Genomic DNA, 16,073 nt, shown 5'->3' with positions numbered 1-16,073 from the left:
AGATGCCAGTCAGCTGTCCAGGGAGCAAGACATGCTAGAGGACAGGTAAAGACACAAGCCACATGGCAAAGACATAGATTAATAGGAATGGGTTAATCTCAGTTGTAAGAGCTAGTTAGTAACAAGCCTGAGCTATTGGCTGTGTGTTTATAATTAATATAAGCCTCTGTGTGTAATTTGGGAAGTGGCTGCTGGGTATTTGGGAACAGGCAGTCGGGACAGGAAATGCCCATTTACATTTTCCCACTGTAATTCCTTGCTACTTTACTTGTAGCTTTTTTATGATAGTCAAAAGACTTTGAATGTGTATGACCTACCTGTAAACTAATTGGAAAAGGTCCTGGCTAAATGTGAAAGCAGGGGCTTAATAGGGTCAGGAATTAACACTCTAGGTGTTGGATCTGAGGAAGTTCCTTAGAAAGAAATTTGGGATGTATAGGAAGTTTAGTGTAAGAAGTTAGTCACCAGCCTATAGAGAACTGTTTCAATACTTTAGTGATGGCTACAGCCTTGGTGGTGCCAACCACTCAACAACTCACTCACTATACTTTAGAAATTTGCTCTGTGATTGTAATACTTGCCTTAGTTAGTGCTACTATTACTATTCTGGAAAACTATGACTGAAAGCAAGTTGTGGAGAAAAGGGTTTATTTGGCTTGTACTTCCACATCACAGTTCATCATCAAAAAAAGGACAGGAGTCATAAATGTCAGGAACCTAGAGGCAGGTGCTGATGCAGAGGCCATGGAGGAGTGCTGGTTACTAGTGTGCTTTTCCTGGCTTGCTAAACCTGCTGTCTTACAAAAATGTAGTACCACCAGCCCAGGGGTGGCTCACCCACGATGGGCTGCTCTCTCACCACACCAATCAATGACGAAGGAAGTGTCCTACAGCTTTGGAGGCATTTTCTCATTTGAGGTTCCCTCCTCTATAGAGACCATAATTTGGGTCAAGCTGGCATAAAGCTAGCCTTCCCAAGCTCTACATCTCAGATGGCTTTAATTTGCCTAAGGAAACAACTGAATCATGATATTTGACTTTAATGAATCTTCTACTCATCTTTACTTGTGTATATCTTAAGAAATAGGATAAATACATCTAGTTTGCAAACTTTAAGTTATAAATAACCTTCATTTTTTCTTATCAAGTTTAAAAATATTGTTTTAGAAATTTTTTACTTACAATCATTATTATTATTTGTGTGTACATGTGAACACATGAATGCATTACCTATGTTACTGCATATGCATGCTGTGGTGTGCATGTCAGGGACCAGCTTTGACAAAAATACCTTTTGCCAGGGTAGAACCATGGAAATTTAGAAAATATTAGTAAAGAATATGAAGATGTGAAAGGAAATGATAAAATGGAGAAACATATAGGATAGTATTGGGAGGGAATTCCAGTGAGTACTGAAATTCACCCACATTTAATTTCCAACTGCTTAAAATACCCCTCACCCTAAAAGGTAGGAGTAAGATGTAAACACGCTACAAGGAAATGAACATATCAATTGAAGGTTGCAAGCTATATCCGTACTTAAACATTCTGTTTCTAGAACAAAAAAAGTCATGCTCACACCCTAGACCAAAATATTCTGTAGGTAAACCACTCCCTAGGTGGAATCCAAAGTTATCTCCTTCAGGGAGGTAGGAACATATCTACTTCTCTTTTCCTGAAATACAAGGTCTGGCTATTAGCCACACCCATTGACAACAACCTTGAGAGAGCAGAACTCTCTGATCTACCTCTAGCTGTGATCTTTGTTTGACTAGAAGCACAACAACCTTGAAGGAACTAAAAGTAAGTTCCAGCTCTCTAACCTTTGGTCAGCGTGGAAATAGGCTCACATTTTTGGGCCTCCACATGTGCACATGGAGGTTGTTGCTGGTTGTTTTTCTTTTATTCTTTACTCTTCACTCTTTGGGGTTCTGACACCCAGCTCCCAAATAAATGTCACAGAGGATTTTTTTTTTCTCATGAATATCTGGCCTTGGCTTGGCTTGTCTCCAACCAGCTTTTCTTAACTTAAATTATTCCATCTACCTTTTGCCTCCAGACTTTTGTCTTTCTCTATTCTATATGCCTGTCTTTACTTCTTACTCCACGGCTTGCTGTGTGTCTGGGTGACTGGTCCTTGGCATTCTCTCATTCTTCTTTCCTTGTTCCTCCTCTCTACTCTTCTTCTCTTCCTATTTATTCTCCCTGCCTGCCAGCCCTGCCCATCCTTTCTCCCGCCTTGCTATTGGCTATTCATCTCTTTATTAGATCAATCAGGCATTTTAGACAGACAGCGTAACACAGCTCCACAGAGTTAAACAAAGGTAGCATAAAGAATGCAACACATCTTTGCATCATTAGATGACTATTCCACTGCATAAAGAAGTGTAACACATCTTCAAATAATATTCCACAACAGTGGTTAATGACCAACTTTTGGAGTTGATTCCCTCCTTCTACCTGGCTGAAGTAGCTCTTCTTTCTGTCATGCTGTATCCTCTAGGTTAGCTGCCCTGAGGGCTTTTGGGATATTCTCCTGCTTTACTTGCCCTCTCATGGTAGGAGTATTGGAATTACAGACAGAAGCCCACTGCATCCAGCATCTTAAAGTGGGTTTCAAGGATAAAACTCAGGTTGCCAGGTTTGTGTGGCAAGAGCATTTGTCCATTGAGCAATCTTGCTTGTCGTAAACTATTTTTTGATGAGAATTTTGTTTTATCTATGTGTTTGTTTGTTGAGGCAGGGTCTCTCTGTGTAACAGCTCTGGTAGTCCTGGAACTCACTTTGTAGACCAGGTCTGCCTCTGCCTCCCCAGAGGAGGGATTAAAGGCATGTGTCACCACCACCTGGCCTGGTTTTTTTTAACAGCATAACTTTATTCTATGCTGGTTTAAGCAATACTTTATCAAATAAGGACTAAAACTAAAAAGTTAATCTAATGAAAGCATAAAATAATGATATTTCCTTACACATCATTTGGTACTTCATTTTATTTTAGTTTGCTTTGGAGAGTGGGTTCTGGGGATCAAACTCAGGGCCTTACACGTTAGGCAATCTCTCTACCACTGTGCAACACTCCCATTGCACTGTTTCATCCTAACAACCTTTGTTGTGTTAGGGACAGAATCCAAGGCCTTGTGTGCGCTAAGCAAGTGCTCTACCTTGAGCCATTTCTCCAGCCCTTAACAAACATTTATTGAGATTATTTACTAGATAAATCCCAGCATTTGGGAGGCAGAGGCAGGTGGATCTCAGTGATTTTCAGGCCAGCCTGGTCTAAAAAGAGTTCCAGGACAGCCAAGACTGTTATACAGAGAAACCCTGTCTTGAAAAAAAAAAAAAAAAACAAGATACAAAAAACAAACGACAAAAAGAGTTGCCACCATGGTCATGGTGTCTCTTTACAGTGATGAAACCCCACCAGCGCTGAGTAGAGAAAAGCAAAAAGCTTATTCCTATCAAGTAAATGCCAGCATTGTAGAGAGCGATGCAGTCTGCAGTCTTCCTGCTGCTCCAAGTCTTGAAGTAAGAAAGTAGCTGCGGACAATGGTTGATTAGATGAACACTGACAATTCTTTCTGTTCTGTAAGAAATTGTTCTGATTGCTCAACAGAGGCCTGTTGGGGAATATTATTTTCTGATGTGTGACTTTTGTTTAGGCTGCGTTTGTTTAACTCTGTGACCCTGAGTTACTGTGCCTGTCAAAATACCTGATGGCCCTAAAAAAAGAGCTGAGTGGCCAATAGCAAGGATAGGCGGGGCTGGCAGACAAAATATAAATAAAAGGAGAAAGGAGGCGAAAGAGGAGGGTGTCAGGGGCCAGCCTCCCAGCTACATGGCAAGCCACAGAGAAAGAAGTAAAGAAAGGTATACAGAAATAGGGAAAGGTAAAAGCCCAGAGGTAAAATGTACTCAGGATAATTTAAGAAAAACTGCAAAGAAACAAACCAAGCTAAGGTGTGCATTCATAACTAAGAATAAGCCTCCGTGTGTGATTTATTTGGGAGCTGGGTGGCGGGCTGCTCAAAAACCCAAAAGAGTAAAGCAACATACAGCAGAGGCCTTCGTGGGTGTCAGTGTACAATGTAGGTAAAGATATTGGCCATAATGCAAACTACAGACTGATGGTGTACCTGTGGAGGTCATAGATGATAAAAAACGTCCTATTGTGGTTCGGGATGCTCATAGTCAGGGAGGTTGTCCATACACAGTGACAAGAAGTATATAAGAACTCTTCCTTAACTCTTCTGCGAATCTAAAATGTCTCTAAAAATACAGTCTATTAAAAATAGCAGACAGCCCTTTGAATGGCGACATGAATTTAACTATTTTGAATTTAGAGGAAGAAAATATTCCCAGATGATGACTAGCCAGCGCTTTTTCGATGAGGTCATCATTGGCTCCCTGTGTTAGTGATGGGAAGCAGATTTAGTCGTTTTTCATACTTGGATTTTAAAAATATGTGTTTGAATTTGTTTTCTTCAATCTAAGGTTCTATACTCTGAATTTGCTTTCAATAATGAAATTCAAGCACAAAGGGTGCTGGAATCTTTAACTAGGAGAAAAATTGTTTCTACTTATATTGTGCTTCTTGTTCCAGTGCATTTTAGTGTCTTGACTACAGTTTATATTTTTGGACATTCCTCCAAAATTTGACAATGTAAATATAATTACCATGTAGGAAATATTATGTTTGCGAGCTATAACTTTTTTTTTTTGCTTGTTTTGTTCTTTTTTATTTTCGAGACAGGGTTTCTCTGTGTACCCTTAACTGTCATGGAACTTGCTTTGTAGACCAGGTTGGCCTTGAATTCACAGAGATCCACTTGCCCTTGCCCCCCAAGTGCTTAGATTAAAGACGTGCACCACCACCGCCTGGCTTGCTTCGAGACAGGGTCTATCTCACTTTGTAGCTCTGGTTGGCCTGAAACTCCTTGTGTAGACCATGTTGACCTCCAACTCACAGAGGTCCCCCTGCCTCCGGAGTGCCAGTGCTGGGATTAAAGGTATGCACCACTTTGCCCAGTCCCTCTTCTCATTAACTGAGAAAACGACTAAGAAGACTGCTGTGATGGAGAATTAGGCTGGAAACTAAAAGAAAAGCAGCAGATCCTTGTAAAAGTGGCTAGTCACTGGGAGACTTCAGGAGAGGTGACACCCCCACCCCCATCCTCACCCCATGTGTATAACTGGGAATCCACAGCCAGGTCAGAGACCTTTTCAACCCGTGTACCTAAGCCGACATGAAAAGCAGTTCGTTTCTACTTTTGAAAAGCATTATCGCTGAGATTCTCTTAACTGTGGCAACTGCTGATAGCGACCCTGTCCTCTGGTAGGTTTTAAGTGACAACTCTTTGGCATTGGGAGGAACGGGGAGGGGACCGAGAGGGTGACAAAGGCTGCGTAGGAAACAATGCAATAAGGAGGTCAGGCCCCGCCCGGCCGCCTGCTCCTCCAGCAGAAGGGGCCGGTCCTCGCGGCCTGGAACCCTGTGCGTCCGGGTCCGGCTGCCGGTCTGCCGCGGGGAAGCATTTGAGAGTGGGACCGCGAGAAGCAGCTTGTAAACAGAGCCGGGCCAGGATGGTCGGCGGCTGGGGCGGAGCGGCTGGCGGTGAGCAAGGCGGGCTGCCTGGGTCGGGGCCCTGCCGGGAGTCGGCTGCAGGCCGTGGGGGTGACCAGACCCAAGCCTCGGTGAGCATCCGCCTCGCTGCGGCTGCGGCTGCGGCCGCGGCCGGGCGGGAGGGCGGTCGGCCGGGCGGGGCGCGGAGAGGGGCGGGATGACACATCCCTGGAGCATCCTGGGGTCGCGGGGATGCTTCCCACGCACGGGTTTCTGTTGTATTTCGAGCAGAGGTAGCACTTCGTTTGTGGGTGATGACATGACCCACTGTTTATTTTTGTGAATCAAGTAAACGTAAAATAGAAAGTAATTGAATAAGGTGATCCTGTTCTCTGCGTTGTTTTTTTGGAAACCCCTCCCCGGTGATCATAGAAACCAAACCCCAGCCGAGCTTTTAGTCCCAGAGAAATGTAATGATTGTTCTTCCTGTTGACTTTGCCCATTTTGAATGTATAGTAAATGACGCCACAGGACTGATGACAAATTGGTCTGTATGAAAAGCTTACTAAGCTGAAACAAAACAAAAACAAAAAACAAGATAAGGAGTTCTGAGGCCCACCCCTTAAGCTGAAACAATTCAGCTGACTCTGAATGACAAATAGAGGCTGACCTATACGTATAGTTTGCCTTTTAATATAACAGGTTAAACAGATTGATTATGTTGTTGTAAATGTATTTAATTATTTTTTTTCTTTGATTCATGGAACTATAGAGAAAATTTTTGATTTTTTTCCTTTTAAATATTTTTAATAATACATTGTGATTTGTATTTATACATCATTATAGAATAGCACAACTTGTAAGTTATTTGATTAAAATAAAATATCAAGTATTTTTTGTTTCATTTTCTTCAAGCAAATATGTTGGCAAAAATTAGTTCTTTAAAAGGTCAATAGACATGTGTTACCTTGGTAGCATAATCTAACTTTTAACTAAAAGTCAAATATTAGGTTAAGTTGACAAGAAGTATGTAAATATCATGCAACAAGAAATAACATCCATGTCTGATTTGTTTGTCTCTAAGATAAATACTTTCACAATGCCATGGTTCTAGCAGACTCTTTAAAGCCACATTACCTCACCTTAAATTCTTGTTTGATCATTTTGTCATTGTGATACCTGGGAAGTTTATACTGCTCTTTCCTTATCTGTAGACTAGGAATAATAGCCACTTTATCAAAGATTTAATGAGGCTTAAATATGTATGCTTTTTTGAGACAGAGTCTCTCTCTATGTAACCCTGTCTAGTCTAGACTATGTAGACCACACTGGTCTCGAACTTACATCCTCGAACTCACATCCCTGCCTCTGCTGGGATGTAATTATCTAGTGTTGGGGAAGGGATGGAAGAGAAAGTTTTTGTTGAATGAGTAGAGAGTTTCAGTTACTATGGCAAATTTTATGTTTTGAGTATTTGACTACAATTGGTTTCAGCACCAGTGTTCACAGCACTGTACACAGAACTCTTGAGTACCACACAGCAGCCTTTGTTGCTGTGAAATGTGGCTTGTCATACTTTGTTAGCTTAGTGCACTGAACATTTATCATAAATCACACAAGAAGTCATAAAAATCGACACCTAACACTCTAGGGCAGTCGTAGTTCCAAACTGTCCTTCCAACAGTTTTGCTAATCCTCAGAGTCCATGCACATAAGACATTACTGCCAGGCTATTTTATATTACATGGCACATGTGAAATTGGAATGGTAAGGTCATCAAGATGGGTCTAATCTAATCACAAGTGCAGAGCTTTCTGTTGCTGGGAAATCAGAAGAAGATGCACCTTTAAATATTTAAAGATGGATGATAGCTGATTTAAGGATGGATGATAGTGTTGAGCAAGAGTTTAGGCAGTCTTGAGGGATTTGGAAAACCTGAAACGACCAAGAGTGGCCTTCAGACTGACAACCAGCAGGAAACAAAAAACCCTAGATTTTTGTCAACAATCCAGGTAAATTTGAAACAGAATTTCTAGATAGGCGCCCAGCCGAGCCAACACCTTAGCGACTATAAGATAAGAAATTTTGTTTAAAGCAATCCAGAGTGTGAAAATTTGTTGTGTCATGATAGAAATACATAATCTAGCAGAAAAATGGTCAAAAAAGTTAAACAGACTGTTATAGTGTGGGCCTGGGATATTCCCAAAGGCCTGTGTACTAAAACCTTAGTCGTCCTAGAAGCATTTGAAAAGGGTGTGGCTCATGAGATGTAGGAAGTCTTCAGGGTATTGAGGGAATGACAGCAAAGGGAGCTGTGGGCTCTGGATCCTCCCTGTAGTTGCTCAGTGCCCTGTCATGTTCTCCGACTATGTGCTGCCCTGCCACTGTCCCGAATATACTGAGACCAACTGAGCATAGACTGAATGCTTCAAAGCTCTGAGTCAAAATTAACCCTTTGCAAGTTGATTACTGTGGGAACTTCATAATGGCAATAGGAAGTTAGCACTTTATCATAGGAATAGAATTAAATAAATTGAGCTTTCTATTAATCAAAGAAATGAAAATAGAGGCAGTAACAAGGTAATACTTTTCCAGCTCTCAAATTATTATAGATTTCAAAGAGTTTTAATTCTCACGCCAAATAGTATGCCATGGAGCAAACCTTCTCAGATGCCATGAGAGGCAAGCAATTAGCACAGCCTTTCTGAAAAGCACACTGATCAATTGTATAAAAAGCCTCAGCAATGCTCCTCCCCTTTGACTTAACAATTCCTCTTTTAGAAGTCCAGAGGAATTTATGAGAGTTGTTAAGCTCACCGTAATGCTGAATATGCCTTTATGTAGGAAATTGGCAGTAGTCTAAGTGCCCAGTAATAGGGGAGAAGTCAAAGTATGATTCCATCAAAAGATATGACAAAATACAAATATTAAAAATATATTTATACCAGGCAGTGGTGGTGCTTGTCTGATGTGGGATTCCCCTCTGTATGCTATAAATACCATTGGTTAAAAAAGAGCTGGCTTGGCCTGATAGGTTAGAACAGAACTAGGTGGGAAAAACTAAACTGAATACTGGGAGAAAGGAGGTGGAGTTAGAGATAGACACATCGAAACCTTGCCGGTAGGCCATGAGCCTCATGGTAAAATATAAAATAATGGAGATGGGTTAATTCTAGATGTAAGAGCTAGCTAGCAATACGCTTAAGTAATTGGCCAAGCAGTGATTTAATTAATATAGTTTCTGTGTGATTATTTTGGGAATCTGGGCAGCCAGGAAACGAACAAGCGTCCTCCTTACTACACACGTGCTTAATATCAGCACTCAGGAGGCAGAGGAAGCTGGATCTCTGTGAGTTCAAGACCAGCTTGGTCTACAAAGAGTCTCAGGACAGCCAGCACTGTTACACAGAGAAACCCTGTCTCAAAAAACAAAACAAAACAAAAAGATACTTATGAAGAATTTTGATAATGGACAGCAGTTCAGCCACTGCTAAGTGGGAAAGCAACAGAGAACCAGCAGCTACATGTTTTCAGCTAACTTGATCTCTTCCGTTCCCTCTCTTTCTCTTTTTGTTCTTTGCCATAGAGTGTTTTCTCCCCTGATAGAGGGGGAATAAAAGTTGTTTATTTTGTCTTTATTCCTTTTTAAAACACTGACATGTACTTGTATTTTTAATAACCACACAAAGATCAATAAATGCTTCAAATTTGCCTACATTATGAAGAATACTGTTATACCATGTCACGAGCCCCCAGAGACAGACCACCAGGAGTCCGAGTTTGTATACAAAAGCAAAAAGCCTTTATTGTGAGCTCAAGCTCGGGCTCTCTGACACAGTTGGATGAAGGAGACATTTTTATTGTACTGGAACCCATTTTGTAGAGAAATCAGTCAACAAGTGTCTGAAACAGCCATAAAAGATTTACATCTTGGAGACATAGCCAAAGCTATGGCTGTGGGTTAGCCTGATGAGAAACGTCTTTTGTACTTAGAAGACAACAAAAGGAAATCTAAAATCTCGAACTCATGACTGAAAACTCTAAACCTATGAAATCTCAGTGTAGCAATATATACTTTTAGTCAAATTTGCAAGTCATACAGTACCCTATAAGATTAACGTTCGAGACCAATTGTCCTATCAAGCTTCCCTATTTCTTTGGCTGTTAAGGAAATGTACAGAGAAATATAACCAGAAAAACCTATGGTACTTACCTTTCAACATAGTTATACCAAGCCAGTTTCATAGTTTTCTGTGATTTTTTTGCATTATGTTTATTAACATTTTACATATAAACCAATTTAATTACTATCTTTGTAAACATATTTTTACCAGAGATAAGAATAGTTACTATTGAGAACAGCCATTTGCATCGTATGTTCCTTTAATAAAACGTTACACCTGAAACCTGTTTATTCTTTAATTATGAAGCTTGTGAGCAACGCAAATCTGTTTTTTTTTTTTAAGAGACCTAGTTGTCTAGCTGACAAAGCTACAGTTAGCTTAGCCACCAGTGTCAGAGATCTGAGAAGGATTAACCAAAATGACAGAGGCTAGTTTATTGTCTTTATCTAGACAGACATCCCAGGCTCCTGTGATCTCTATGGCAATGAGGGTAGAGGTATCAGGACAGCCACTCTTGGCTGCCCGGCCCAGAGGATGAGAGATTTTCCTGTGGAGGAGGAATATGGGGAGATTGACTTCATTGTGCCTAGGCAAAGTGGGGCATCAATTCTCCAGTGTCCTGCTTATCCACAGTTTGGGCTGAGTCTTGGCAGAAGGCGAGACACTGGGGCAATTTCACCCAGTGGTAGCATGTAAATGGAGCCTGTACTTTGGTTTCCTGGCCACCCAGACCCGAATAATCACACAGAAACTATACTAATTACACTATTTGGCCAATGGATCAGGCATATTTCTAGCTAACTCTTAACATCTTAAATTAACCCATTTCTATTAATCTGTACATTGGCATGAGGCTGTGGTTTACCAGTAATGTTCTGACATCTTTTTCCTTTGGCAGCTACATGGCATCTGTCTAACTCTGCCTTCTTTCTCCCTGCATTCAGTTTTTTCCTACCTACCTATATTCTGTCCTGCTATAGACCAAAGAAGCTTTTTTTTATTAACCAATAATAACAAAACATATTCATAACACACAGAGAGGAATCCCACATCAGTACCATTACCATAGTTGTCCATTGCTGTGTGTCCATTGTCTTCTTGGAGACCTTGGGAGTCACTGCTGGATCTGAGTTTCTGTCTGTCGTAAGTTTAAGTATCTTAAATGCCATATTCAACAAATCTCTGACAGTTTGACGACTTGAGTCAAACAATTTCTATTCGTTTTTAGTTATTTGTTTTAGACTATACCTTGAAAACATAAGAGTCTAGATAAATTTTTTCCTGTTCTTGATTACATTAGTTCTTAGAATGACTTATAAATATAGTTCTTAATGTTTCAAGACTTAATCATCTTTAATAGTTTATAATAAAAATAACTATTTCTGAATTGAAGGTCTTTTTAGTATCAAGATAAGACTTTTAATTTATAAATATAGTCTACTATCAGACTGGAAATATTTCTGATCTTTAGTGTACCATTATAGAAACATAATAGTTTCTTGTATGACCCATAGCTTAACAATACTAGCAAAAACAAGGAGGTTAGACATACACCTTTAAGCCAGTTTTTGTAACTTGATAAAGTCGTAAGAGAGACATTCTTCAAGCCAGTGGTTTTTAAGTTTTTGTGGTGCATTGCTATGCAAACATTTGACATGCAAGTGACTCTAGGCTACTCCTGTATAAATGTCTTGAACCCCAGAGTCTTGAGGTTATAAAACTGTTCCAAGTTGTTTTCCAAACTGTTCAAGTCACTGTCTTATTGCATCACAATATAGACATATCCCAGGCCAGTGACAACTGGGTGTTTGGGATCCCAGTGTAGTATTGAGTCTTTCTTGGGGTGAGCCTTTAAACATAAAAACCATGTTTTGGGGTTGACATATTTCAGTTCAAAAACAATCATGAGCAGAGCTAAAGGGGTTAAAAGTCAAGGTTAACACATTTGAGTATCTGACCAGAACTATAGACATTGATGGATTAGATCTTTGTTTTAAGGCTACCTATGTAGTTTTTTGATTATCAACCCTGTGTTAAAGTTTTGAGTTAATCTTTTTGTTACAAGTGTTACGGATTTTTAAGCCATGTCCAATAAATTTACAAACCAGTAATTTTTTAGCTGCTCTGCTCTTGTTCTTCCTGTCTACCAATTTTTGACCCCAGACATAGAGACTTTAAAAGCAAGTCTGGGTCTGAAAAATGGTGGGCCACACCCCAATTCCAGAGCCAGCTCTTTAATCAGCAGAACAGTTCAAAACAACTTTAATATTGTCTATACCCAGGTGGCATTTGGATCCCTATTACATTAGTTCCAATGGCCAGAACACCCAGAAAGAAATTTTAAGCCTGGAAGGGGGGTGGTGGTGGGGGCTGGACACAACAGTAACAGCTGCATTGTAACTGAAACATACAGAACACAGTAAACTCATTCATTCAAGCCAAGTCAGACATTAAAACAGACAGACAACATTTTTTAAACCTTTGTAGCTATAACTTTAAGGAGGGTGTCTTGTTACCTCTTGGTTCCAGTTCTCACTGGTACTGGAGAAAGCTGCCCATAAGACCAAGTACCATTCTGCAACCACACATTGTCATTTAATTATCGTAGGCTGCAGCCGGGGGCAGTGGTGGTACTCATTTTAAAGGAGCTGTGGGTTCGGCACTCCCATAACAGAGCCAACTTGTCAGTTTTTGTCAAAGAACTGCCTTTTTTTTTTAAAAAAAAAATATGAAACACAGAGCAACAGTTAAACAACTAAACAAAACTACAGACAAAGTGACAGCCACGGACAGACTGCTGCTCTAAGGACAACTAGTTCTATGCAGCATTCATGAGAGGAAAGGTTTATTTCTGTCTAGTTATCTTGAGTAGAGTAACTGGTTTATAATTCAGTTCAAACTAAAGCGGCCTTGTTTTGTATTATCCAGTTTACTTGTAGGTAATTACTTAATTGGGAAATGGGTCAATACTCACATCACTGTGAGGTCTGTATTATGATAACCTTGAGCAAGACACAAACAGTCCTTGACTTCATGAAGCTTACAGTTTGTTAGGGCAGACAGGAGAGCAGGCCCTTTTAAGGAGCATCTGACCTAACAGTGAAGGCAATCAGGATGCTATAGGGAAGATAAGGGCAGGTCCGGATGGACCTGGGATGTCAGCACAGACCACTGGGGTGGGGAACCTTGGGAAGAACAGTGCTGGTAAAGAGGTTATAAAGGTGCTGGAGGAAAAAGGGCTTCCAGGCAAAGAAAACAGGGAGATTCTAATTTCTATAAATTCTTTATGAGACAGGATGGGATCATGGTAGGAGCACAGAGGGAGATCTAAGCACTGAGGGCTGGGAGGAAAGTGGGTAATGTCTATGCAGAAGGAGACAGGGTTTTGATTTTTTTATTAATATTATTTTACATACCAATCCCAGGTTTTGATTTCTGAAAGCCCACTTGGGTGGCAGTGTGGTGGGTGGGTTAGAACACTGCCTGAAGGTTTGGTAGTAGAGAAACAGAGCAGTGGGTAGGTTTGGTGGATACCACAGAGGTAGGATTCATGGGGCTTGCTAATTTGTGTTGGTCGTTGGTGAGTCAGCTAGAATTGCCAGAGTGGATATTCATCTTTATTAGGGGATGTGTCCTTTTCTCTGTAGCAAATGTTTGGAGGAGGTAGTCTTGAAGTAAAACGAGGAGCTGGTTGTGAATTGTAGGAATCAGGGCATATATAAAAAGTAGTTACAAGTGCCTAGAGCTCATGACAATATTCTGTTCTCCATCTTCCATGTGGATTGTAGCTAAAGCCACAGACATGGAACACATCGTTAGGGAGGACGGAAGAGATGCCAGGCAAGAGGCCTATGAGGTGTCTATCACCTGAGCACAGGAACAGGCGAGGAGAATGGCCATGGACAAAGGAGAAAGGGCAGAGGTGGCTGTGCCAGAATTCCTGAGGCTAGTGCAGAGTGGCCTCATAGGTCACACTGCCAAGCGGCAATCAGAGTCACTGTAGGAAGACTCCTGGATTTGGCCATGTAGAAATTGCCAGAGTCCTCTGCATGTAAAGTTTCACCCAGGTAGAACCAGACTGCTTATTGTGGGAGAGTGAATGGGGCAGTGAAAAGTAAAGCCTGAAAGTGTGAAGATCAACAAATTCCCAGGAAATTAGGTGACAGAAAGGAGGGAAATGTTGCCTGCACGTAGAGGGGCTGAAAAAACAAAAGAGGACCTGGTTATAGTTCTCACTGGGGAGAGCCTGCTTTTTGTTTTCATTTAAAAAACTTTGCATACAGCATATTTTTGATCATATTCTTTTCTCTCCCTACTCTCTCAGATCTTCCTTATCTCCCTACCCACCCAACTTCATGCTTCTCTCCCTCTCTTTGAGAAACCCATAAGTCAGAAAACAAGAAAACCTAGTAAGATAAAAACACCGAAAGAAAAAGTGCACAGATAACAAACATGGAGTCATTTTATTAGCCAGCTTCTCCCAGGCCTGTACCGGCCCTCGAGTGTTGGTGATATTCTCAGTGACACTCTGCTGGAGAAAACCGGTTTCCCTTTTCCCAGCTGCCATCAACTACACATAGCTTTTTGGTTAGAGGTGAGACTTGGTATCCACTTCCCTGTCTCTGTGCTGGGATTTTTTTTTTGTCTAATTTGAACCTGTGTACCTATCGTGTGCCTGTCACAGTCTGTGAGTCATGTGTACATCAGTTCTGCTATGTCTGAAAATTTTCTTTGTTTGGAGTCTTTCACCACCTCTGGCTCTTATAGTTTTCCTGTCTCCTCTTTCACAGATCCCTGAACCTGTAGGGGGTGGGAGTTGATGAAGACATCTATCTCCTCTAGGGATGAGTGCTCCAGAATCTCTCACTCTCTTGCCTGTTGTCTGGCTTTGTGTCTCTGTGTTGATTCCAGTCACTGCAGAAAGCTCCCTGCTGCAGGCTGAGTGTCACACTGATCTGAATCTGCAAGGCTCTTCTTTGAATGGTGCGTGCGGTGTATGCACCATGGAACCCCTCCACTTCAAGGCCCCTGCTGCCCTTAACTCTGCAGAAGGAACACTTGAGTAGATTAAGGCTTTCTATCGGAGCTTCCAAAGCAGATCACCATCACCACCCTTTCCCTAGCTGGTGTAAAGATCAGAAAGAATGTGGTAATCTTTTCCTTGGTAGCAGATACCCAGGGGCATCTTGTACCCTGCTTTGGGGTTCATAAAGCATAGCATTCTGGTATTTGGTTTGCAGTGCATAGAAAACTGAGCCCCAAGTCTGCAACTCTAGATCTTGTAGTCCACGTAGGTACCCTTCGAGGAGGATCATCTGTGGCGGCTGGCCTTTTGTTTTGTTTTTGGTGAATGGAAGTATTAAAATTGGCATAGTTATAGTTCATTTAAAATAAGACTAAATGTTATCAGCCAATTTTGTTGTTTTGTTTGAACTTTATTTATACATAAAAGTAACTTTAAGTTAGCTTTAAAAGGAGGTTGTTTATTTGAACATGCTTTAATAGTTAAAATATGCTTGAGTTATCTGTAGTAGCATCCAGTTTGAAAATATTTCTTTTAATTCTTTTAGCAGAAACCTTTGTGCGTTCCTTTAAGCAAATTTTATTACAACTGTTTCTATTTGTTAGCTGAATGAAAATGTTTTCTTAGGGAAACAGTAAGAGGCTAGGGCAGTTAGGGCTGTGTAAACACTTCTAAAAGCACTTGAATCTTTAATATAATTCATCTTAATCAATAAAAACCAGGAGTCAAATATTGAGGAAAGAGCTGGGTGGTCGTGGCACACACCTTTAATCCCAGCACTCGGGAGGCAGAGGCAGGTGGATCTTTGTGAGTTTGAGGCCAGCCTGGTCTATAAGAGCTAGTTCCAGGACAGGCTCAATAGCTATAGTGAAACCCTGTCTTGAAAAACAAAGCAAAGCAAAACAAAACAAAACAAAAGAAAGTGGAAGATCAAAGAAGAAGGAGCAACTGCCAGTTGCTTCTTATCTGTCTTATTCCTTGGTCCAAAAGGAGCTGAGATACTTTCTACTTTCTACACCCCACTTTATCACTTCCTGTCTCCAATTCCCAGTGTTGGGATTAAAGTCGTGTGCCACCATTGACCAGCTTCTATGGTTAACTAGTGGCTAGCTCCACTCTCTGACCTCCAGGCTGTAGCACAGAAATTGGGGTTCAACCTGAAGGTAAGAAAAAAAGCGAAACAGCCAAAACAGCCAGCCACTGATTCTTATCTCTACCTCAGTCCGAAATGGAGATACTGCTTCCGGGAATCTCACAGTGAGACTGACTGAGAGCTGTCTCCTCCCATTTTGTATTCCTCTCTGGTGCTAGGATTAAAGGCATCCACCACTGCCTCCCAGTTTCTATGGCAAATAGTGTGGCTTCT

General features: G+C 41.1%; 1 protein-coding gene across 3 annotated transcripts in view; it reads left to right on the top strand.

Moving 5' to 3' along the window:
* The first annotated feature begins 5,489 nt into the window (after positions 1 to 5,489).
* Positions 5,490 to 16,073, top strand: part of Plekhm3 (pleckstrin homology domain containing M3) — a 163,717-nt gene continuing 153,133 nt past the window's right edge. The window contains exon 1 of one of the 3 annotated variants that reach the window (XM_048458960.3): positions 5,490 to 5,611. The gene's annotated coding sequence lies outside the window, so the exon portion shown is untranslated. Of the gene's footprint in view, positions 5,692 to 16,073 lie in introns of all 3 variants that reach the window. The other 2 variants (XM_048458964.3, XM_048458959.3) reach the window with 2 other exon arrangements.

The sequence above is a fragment of the Myodes glareolus genome, chromosome 1 (genome assembly GCF_982192425.1).
Source record: "Myodes glareolus chromosome 1, mMyoGla1.1, whole genome shotgun sequence".
Taxonomy (NCBI): domain Eukaryota; kingdom Metazoa; phylum Chordata; class Mammalia; order Rodentia; family Cricetidae; genus Myodes; species Myodes glareolus.
The sequence above is the reverse complement of the archived record's forward strand: the minus strand, read 5'-3'. Positions and strand labels throughout refer to the sequence as shown.